Source organism: Aquila chrysaetos, chromosome 18 (assembly GCF_900496995.4).
Source record: "Aquila chrysaetos chrysaetos chromosome 18, bAquChr1.4, whole genome shotgun sequence".
Taxonomy (NCBI): domain Eukaryota; kingdom Metazoa; phylum Chordata; class Aves; order Accipitriformes; family Accipitridae; genus Aquila; species Aquila chrysaetos.
Window position 1 is genome coordinate 6,722,518 of NC_044021.1, and position 9,511 is coordinate 6,732,028.

Below are 9,511 nucleotides of genomic sequence, written 5' to 3' on the forward strand. Positions count from 1 at the left end.
CATATTTGTTATATGTAATACTTTCACATATTGTACAGCATTTCTCTCTGGATTTTGGTGTAGATCTAAAACTTCTCCAGATATCTTATGAAAATAAAGATGATGAGTAGTTAGAGAAGTAGGAAACACTGTAGTGATATTGCTGCGATTTGCATAGCCAGAAGATTGGGCTTCGAATTACTGTCTGAAAAATGCTGGTGGCTGAAGCATTGAGTGATTCCTCTTGAGAATGTTAAACCATGACAGAGTCAAAGAAAATACATGAAGGTAAACCAGAATGGAGAATTACAGTATGTCATTTATTTCTTGGTAACTGTGTATATGCATACTCTTATGCCAAGGTTTATACTAAGTAATGAAAATACCTATCCTCAATGAAAGGAGTTTAAACTGTTTTGCATGATAAAAGCTTGTGGGTGAGTTAATCTTGACATCCTGTAATTCCTGACATTCACTTCTCACCAGTGTGTATCAACAACACAAACTGATGCCAGTTCTTGCACTGGGGCTTCTCCAAAGTTTTGGCAGGAACACTTAGATAGGAAAACAGGTGAAGAAGTTCATGGGTTTCATATATTTCTATACTTATGAACAAAAGAAATTGGTAGAAATTTAAATGCCTTAGAGAATTATATAACCATCAGACTAAGGATTCTAATAACTAATAACTGTGTGGGGTGTTGTTTTGTTTTAGATTCATATGTATATAGTTAGATAGGATTTGTACATACTGTTTTCTCTCTGCCTAGTGCCATTTGATCTAATTGTTTAAGTTTTAAGAAATTTGATGTGTCCCAGGCATGTTTACATTTGCTGCACTTGGGCAAGACATTGAAAAGATGACCTGGAGTGGGGAGGAGGTTGCCCCTTTTGTTGGGGGGGGTGTGGGGTGTGTATAATTATCTAGTTGTTTCCTAGAAAAGTAAAGTCAGTTTACTGTGCCATCTTACAGTAAGGTACAACTTTGATTTGAATGATTTTCCTCAACAATACAAAAATAACTTGTGACAAGGTCTATTAATTGTATTCCTGCACCACTTCACTGATCCTGTCTTCCTCGTCCCATGTATCTGGGAGTTAGTCAGGTCAGATAACTGATAAGCAGTTGTTCAAGGTCTTAGATATGCTGTGACAGTCAAATAGTACATGGACACACAATGCAAAAAGAACGTGTCTATCCCCAGAGTGTTCTCTCTGACCTTCAAAGTAATGTCTGCATGACACATCTGTTGGAAGAGGCTTCTGGCCATGCAATCCAGGAATGATTTTTTACTGGACACTCTAGAGCTTTCACGCTTTGCTCCAGCTTAGCTAGTGATAAGCAGCTTCATAACAGCTATAATTCTGGCCACTGATACTCTTTTTATTGGCATAAGGTACTAAACAGATGATGTTAACCAAATACTTTCAATATCAGGGAAAATAAAATTTTCTTGTTAGGATCCTGGCATCTGATGATCTGCTCATCTGCATTTCCTGGTGGCACCTTTCTCATAACCTGTACCCTCAAGCGGGGCTTCAGCTCACAAGTGATAAACCCTTTTCTTCTATGGAACACAGAGAACATGGTTGGGTTCTACATGGCTGTATTGTTAAAAATTGCAAATTCACTATAATGGGTGTATATACATCTGTGTGGAATACAGATAGTAAAGGATAAGCTTGAATATAGGTAGATGTAGAGATACATGCACATATAGATATATTTAGGTTTAACCCAGGGATTGTACGCAAATACGATGAAGCTGCAGGCTGTTCTTTCAATGCAAGGTACATAAAGAGGAGTTGGGAAAGATCCCCACTTGCTAAGTTATGTTATTTTCCACTAAAAGCAATTAAGATTAAGAGCTCTTGCTTTTTATTACATTACGATGTGTATTTTAGTCTGTGCTGTTACTATTTGTCTTTAAAGTGTTTTGACAATATGTACATGAATTGCTTTTATAAACTGTGCTACTTCTACCATCTAGACATATGAATGATTCCCTGCATATATTGCAGAAAAGCATGAAACAGGAAAAAAAAACTTAAGCATTTCTTATTTGAGTACGTGTCTGAAGAATTGGTTTTTATCAATCTTTAAACATTCATCAGAGACAAATGATTTATTCATGCTTAATAGAGCATCCCAGTCTGTTGCAGGTTTCATTAGCTGAAGTTTGAGTGACTTCTGTTTGCCATTATAATACTTTACATTTATACAACAATCTTCATTCAAAAGTATTTCCAAGTGCTTTGCATAGTGTGTGTATGTAAGGGATAAACTAACCGACCAGTAAATTAGAGTTACCTCTGGAGTGAAGCTCTGCAGAAACTTTGTGGCAAGAATCTTGTATGGGTGTAATTTTTATTTTTTTAATGAAATGTCATTGATTTCAAGGAAGCAGAGCATACAATTGAATTAAAGGGTGTTTTATAGAGGAGAAAAGAGTCTTACAGCTAGGGTACTTGACTCCAACCAAGAAGTGGTCTCTGTTAATGGCTTCTGCCACACACCTTCTGTCATCTTCAGGCAATTTGCTTAGCCTGATTTGGACCTTAAAGAAAGTCAGGATAACTAAGAATTATACCAGCTAAGCTTTGGTGACTGTTCATGTACGTAGTTAATTACTTGAAATACAAGTGAGTCACAGTTAACTTTAGCCACCTTTTAGCAATGAAAAAGCCCTCTTGCACTGACAGTAAGCTAATTTGTATGATACTGTATTTGCTATGTGCTAATAACATAGTTACTGAAGATCATCTACCATGAGTCTGAACCATCAGTTACGTATCTCCGAAATAATACTTGCTTTATTCCAGTTTTTGACAATTCTGATTATATTGCATGAACTTCAGACTAAGGCTGTTTCCCTGTCTATGCAGCAGTAAACACAATGTCTTCAGATCCTAGTTGGAATTTCTAGATGCAGTTTAACAGAACAAAGCTCTTCCTTGCATGTCATAAGATAGTTGCTATCATAAGATAGTTGCTATAAGCTTGTGCATAAATTGAGAGTCTATTCACATCTGTAGTAAAACCAAGAAAGGACATAATTTTTTTTAGCTTAGAAAAAAAAAAATCATAAAAAATTCCAACTTGGCCAGCTTATTCTCCTATGTCATTAATGTAGAGCACCAGAAAGGGTGTCAGTCCTTTTTTTATTTTCTTTTTTTCTTGAATGGAGCTGGTAGTACTGGAATCTCTCCAAGCTAAACAATGTAAAGTAGCAAGTTGGTCAGGGTGGGTAAAGTCATCTACCAACATGGGATTCTTCTTTCAAGGTTGGCAGGAATAAGAAAATTCTTTAAGACTAGAACAGGTAGACAACTATTTTGCGTGTCTTTTGACACTCATGTTTCTCCTGGCCTAACCTCAGCATGCTGCTGCAGTGCTTGCAACCACCTTGCTGTGCTTTACAACAAATCTATTACTTTTTCTTAATCTGCATTTGACTATTCAGTAGTTATTTCTAACTCCCACAAGGAATAGTACAAACTTCACAACTGATTTCAGGTACGGTGGTGCAATGAATTTACAGGAACTACTGAAGGCATAATAGGCAGAACAAAGGGTGCTAGAATTTGGTCCACAGTGACTTCAGTGCAGCTGCTCACATGAGTAAACGTTTGCAAAATTGAAACTACCTTTCTCACTTTGTGCAATGAACAGTCATCCAAAGATCCTGGTGACATACTCTGCCCTTCTGAAAGAAAGCTGTGTAAGAGAACAGTATGTCTGTTCTATATACTTAAGGTTCCTATCTGTACAATATAACTACTCAACGGGATAACTTTTTTTTTCAATGCTAGCTGCACTGTTGGTCACAGTTACTGGAATAAGTAAACTTAAGCTTTTTGGACATTAGTAGTGCTTCATATTCAGTCTGTTCAGACTGCTAACTTGACTTAGTAACCCCAGAGATTGCTTCAAAGTACTGTGTTCTTGCTGAACATGTTCCCTGCTTCCCCTTTATGGGGCACAAGATAACTTCAAAACATAGCCATCTGACTGGCAGTGGAAGAACTGTCCTCTTTTAATTATCTGCATAAGAAAACAGTCCCCCTCCACACACCAAAAAAAAAAAAAAAATTATTTGCTCTGTATTATTAAAATGGTCTACACCCAGAATAAATTCAAGCAGGATTTTTTTTGGTAACGAGTCTAGTAAGCAGCTATATCTGTTTAATGCAGCCTTCTGTGTGATATCATAGGAGGAAAGAGCCCCCTAATGGCTTCAAGTTATCTAGGAAAATAAAAATAAATTTCACTTTCTGTGAGTTCAAGCTGGAAAGCAATGCAAAATTAGTTTCAAAAAGGCATCACCTTTTTCTCAAGAAGACTAACCTGGCAACTGAACTAGTTCAAAGTGTTGCAAAAAGTTCCAGATTAACAGCATTATAGACTTGAAAGAAAATGCACAATTTGTAATATGTACACTCTTAAAATCTTTTTGATTTGAGTTTTTTTTAGCTACTTTTCCTGAATCTTACAAAAGAAGATGCTTACACTGTAAATCTTTAATGTGGAAATGAATAACATATTTCATGAGTATAAGCTTAAACTAATTGTTTGGGCTTATGATTTTCTTTTGTGTTTTTAAAAAAATAATGTTCAAATGGAACATTCCTTTTGCAAAAATAAATACTTTTTAGTATTATTTGGAGTTTCATGGTTAGGATGTAACCTGAATATTAACAGATACTAATCTGAAGGGAATCATATCACCGTCTTTGGAAATAAAATCATGCTAATTCTTTGATTTCAATCACAAAATTATAAGGTATATTTAAAGAGCACAGATATAGTAAACAAGGCTTTAAAGAAGGAAAAGAGAGAAATGAATAAGAGCTGTAAGAAAGCTTTTGAGCATACGTAAAGGTTTAGTTTTGCAAGTCAAACTGCACATGAAATGTTTTCAGACGGGCCTTAAGTTTTGTAAGGAGCCAAAGTGAATTAGGTGTCCAATTATCTTAGCTCCTTATAAAATTCTGGCTACATTTGGTAGATCTAATGCCCCATACCCAGGTCTTTGTCTTACAGTTAATTAAAATGTAAAGGGTTTCTTTCCATTATTTATGGTCAGATTCTGACACTCTGACTCCATAGTCAATGTATGCAGTCCTCACCTCTGGCAGTATTTTATGGAGTAAAATACCACTCAATGAAAGCTAAGGTGGCAAAATGTGCCCCCAAGTGATTTTCTTGCTACCTGGAAAGAATTGCAGAAGAAAACATTGAAATTGCTGACATGGATCAATTTTGTACATAAAAAAACCAACATAGACATTATTCACAGAGAAAATATAAAGAAATAAAACAGCACAGATGCTATAGTTTAAATAAGCCTTTGGTTTTGGCTCATCAGTGTACTTCTTGTTTTGCTAGTGCTTATTCATATAATACATTATAGAACATGAAGCTGTCTCTTAAGCCTTGCATATTTTGTTCTTGTGGTCAATTAGCCACTCCTTCAAATTATTGTTAGTTTTAAAAAAAAAAAAATCTATATATGTCTAAGGTCCCCAACATTTATAATGTCTTTTACAAATTATAAATAATCATTTTGGTAACTGTGGGAATTTCACTTCACATTTGGGATTTTGAGACATCATTAAGTATTTGAGTATGGTGCTTTATAGAAACTTATAACAAATATCTTGATAGAGGAAGAGAAGAAAGTCCTTTTCTGTATTTGTGATGTTTTTGTCATTGGATTACAGTTAGGTGCATTGTCTCTAGCGGGCTATTGCTGCTAGACTGTTTCTTAACTGGACAAAGCATTGGAAAGTTGTACTTGGCTGGCTGCAAATCTGCTTAAATGCTTGGGTTAATAGGCTGATGCCTCTGCTGCACTCAGAGGGAGTACTCACAATAGCTGGTATATGAAAAAATCCTTTCAGTTTGGAGCAAAGAGCAGAGCGCACAAACCGATGAGGAAGGTGGTGCAGATTATCACAGTTGGAAGGAACGTGTTACTAATGAAGTGACAGCGCTGTCTTCATAGCGTTATGCTCCCATGGCCTGTAAACACCAAGTCAATCAACTTCTTGACTTGCTACGTAACCAAAAGCTGGGTTATTTCAGTTTTAGCTTACCACCTTCAAAATCACAGCAACCTATCACAACCTATCACCTACCACAGCAAAACCATTTCCAACACAGCCGAAGGAAATATGCAGAAAGTTTATGTAGAGCTGGGCACTTAGGAGACAGTAGTGTCAATGTCACTTCAAAACAAGAAATCAGTCCATGGGTTGACTGCTTCAAACATGCAGCACAGCGTAACAGAACATCCTAGGTTTCATATTTCAGGTCATAAGCCTTGATCTTCGCTTTGCAGGCAGAACGTTAGCAATAACTACTGTATCTATAAAAAGATGGCAGTCTAATGCCATATTATTTAAGGCAGATCATGTTTGCACAGCAGAGGTAAGCTTGCAGTCAAAAGACAGATACTGTTTCAAACTACTGACAAGCACTGAGAAATCCTCCAGGTAAATGTCTCTCTACCTAGCTTTACAACATGTACAATAATAAATTAATAATATGAGAGAGCTTGTGCGCTGTTATTACTCCAGACTGCTTAGCATGTGTGGGACAAGTTACATTAAAACATCACACAAATAGTTAGAAATAATCTCTTCTGGCTGCTTCATTCCCATTTACTTGAAGGGTTAAACATGATAAATACAATGCACAAACCATGTCCTGTTCTTAGTTGTCTTTGTACACAATATTTGATACATATCATCTGTGAGTGAAAGAAATTTAAGTGCAATAAATGCATTCTGTAAACAGATGCCAAAGCTTGTATTTAACATGCAAGATACAAAAAGAATAATTCCTTTTTTATCTGCTCAGAAAAGCAAAGGATAATTTCCTTACCTGCAAGATCAAACTCTGTATATCATCAGTACTATGTGAGCTAAGGGGACACGATGAATTTTTGTCTTCCGTAATAAGCCTTTCTTCAGAGATGCAGAACGTAAGAGATGTAATTACAAGTTAAATGAACTATTCCAATGTCCAGTCTGTTATCAGTTGCATTGGCTTAGAGCTGGCATCCTCTTGCAAATGAAAAAAGGTAGCTCAGCAAGTTGTCCACTGAAGGAGCTCGATATCGGTATTATCAGGCACCAGCAGTCACATACTGATGCTATAGTGTGTACAGTCTCCCTCTATTGTGCGCTTTCTCTCGCTTGCTCTCCCTCTCTCACCCTGACGTTCACTCAGCTCTGAGTCTGAGCTCCTTCTGCTGCTGTATAATCAATCTAGCCTGTCTGAATCTAATAGGCCTCTATTTAACCAGCCAATCAATAGCACAGATTCCACTGCTGCTCCCCAGGGTCTTTTCCAGGAGTGGTGCAAACAATAAGAACTTGGCCAGCAGTTTAACCAAGTATTTTTCATTATTTTATCTCCCTTAAAGAAAAATTGTTTAGGAGAGCCCAGGTTCAAAGCTATCTTTCTCTCTGTGTTTTTTCATGAGAGTTACATAAACATGCACATTGTACAGCACTAGCACTCTGAACACTTTTAAATTTTTATCCATTCTATGTGTTTTAAAATGCATATTAGAAAAAAAAAACGAAAGAAAGAAAAGAAAATACACACACACACTCTCCCCCCACCCCCCAATCTAGAAATGAACCTGCATGGCAAGTCTCAGGCTTTGTGTTCTGAAAAATTCAGTAGCAAGTTTTGTAACTTAGACCTGTTTATGGCAAGTGTAGAAATTAAGCATAAATGAAGAAGCAGGAAAATTGTGCTTCACAGACTGTACTTCTAACCCTGTCATCATGAACTACCTTCTTTCCTACACTGTTTATGTTTCAGCTTGTATGTTTTTTTGGTTTTTTTTTTAAGAATTTGTCTGTATGGAAACAACGTAGATTCAGATACAGGAGGAATTGGAGATACAATATCTGTTCAGCAACAGATTCACGTGGGACAGCTTTTTCTGCTAAAACAGTGAGCAGAACTAACTGAAACATGGGAGTTAGCAACAAATAGCTGTTGTACTTTAAAAGCATACCCTATCTTGTACTGCACTGCGTTCCCCATGTCTGCAAACAATAGACTGTCCTTTAGTAGCTAAAAACAAAACTTCAGGATGGATATTGTGCAAAGTGAGTATTTTTATCACAACAGACTGACTTTTTTTTTTTTAATTTTATTTTATTTTATTTAGAGGCACTAAATCATAAGAACATTGACTTGTAACCTGGCCATTCTGGTTGCAGTTCAAAATGATGAACCAACTTTCATGCTGAACCAAACTGTGAGAAAGTACCTACTATACTGCTGAGTCCAGAGGGTAGGTTTCATCAGTCACAGGTGCTTCCACATCACAGCATATTGATGCTATTATATTGCTGTTCTATCATTTGAAACAGCAACTGTAACTAAAGAACACCATGAGTACAATGCATTCGGTGGTTTCTAAAGAAACCCATTCTTGGTAGTGCCCTCCTGTATGATTCTTGCAGAAATTCACCTGATTGCTGCCAAAGAATCCAGAAACAAAATGAGAGCTTTGATTTTCTGCCTCTTCGGTGTTTGGACTGTCCATCACTCTAAGGATCTCTCAATACATTCATTGCATTAAGACCTTGTGCCTGGGATCCTGTCCTGAGAACTGGAATTTGCAGTCCAACTGTTTATTCCATGGCTAAAATTGCCTCCTTAGAGAGTTAGCATACATCAAACGTCTTACTGAAGTATGAGCACTGTAGTCTAACATCAGAATCTAACATAGGCATGTGAGCAAGTAGATGTACTGATAATTAAACCAGTTTCTTGTGACAACCTGGCTGATGGGGGTTTCTGCTTGACTCACAGGATTTCTTGTGTAAGCTCTTAGGAGTGGTCAAAAAGGGTTGTTCTTTTCCAGTACCTTTATCAGAAAATCCCCCGTTAAATACGGTTACAGAGCCCTGTCAGATGGTTTATAGTCTACATAACCTACCTAGCAATCCAAACTTCTTGGATAAACACAAGCTAGTGCTACCAAGTCATCAATTTTATGTTATTAGTCTCTTGAAAATTCTAGTCAAAGACTGAAAGGGAAAGACAGCAGGAAGAAAAAGACCCACTATTAGACTGGAGTTTGCAACACAAGAAAGAAATATACGGTGTTCATAAACAATAAGGGATACCTCTAAGCCTATTCAGAGATACAGAGCTATCAGGAAAACATTTCATTTAGTCTGAGTGTTTACACAACAGTATGTGTTAGGTCAGTTAATGGCAGAAAATACGTTTATGCACTTGAATATCTTTTAAAGCACATACAAAAAAAAAATCCAGGAAACAACCAATGAAGTCACAGTATCAACAACAAGTTCAGCTCATCCATTCTTAATGTGAAATATCACAGTATCAACTAATAATCTCTGATTCCTCAGTTGCATATGGAATACCTCATTAATTGCAGCCTACAATACACATGTAACAGATGTCTGGAGTGTTTTGAGTGGTCTGCATCAGCTAAGTGATGTTCATGGGTAGAGAAAAAGATTAAAATGA

General features: G+C 36.7%; 1 protein-coding gene across 3 annotated transcripts in view; it reads right to left on the minus strand.

Moving 5' to 3' along the window:
• The window catches only part of CDH18 (cadherin 18), a 542,660-nt gene extending 535,491 nt beyond the window's left edge, over nucleotides 1-7,169 (minus strand). For all 3 annotated transcript variants that reach the window (XM_030041847.1, XM_030041846.1, XM_030041840.1), the window contains exon 1: nucleotides 6,869-7,169. The gene's annotated coding sequence lies outside the window, so the exon portion shown is untranslated. The remainder of the gene's footprint in view (nucleotides 1-6,868) is intronic.
• Between the last annotated feature and the right edge of the window lie 2,342 nt (nucleotides 7,170-9,511).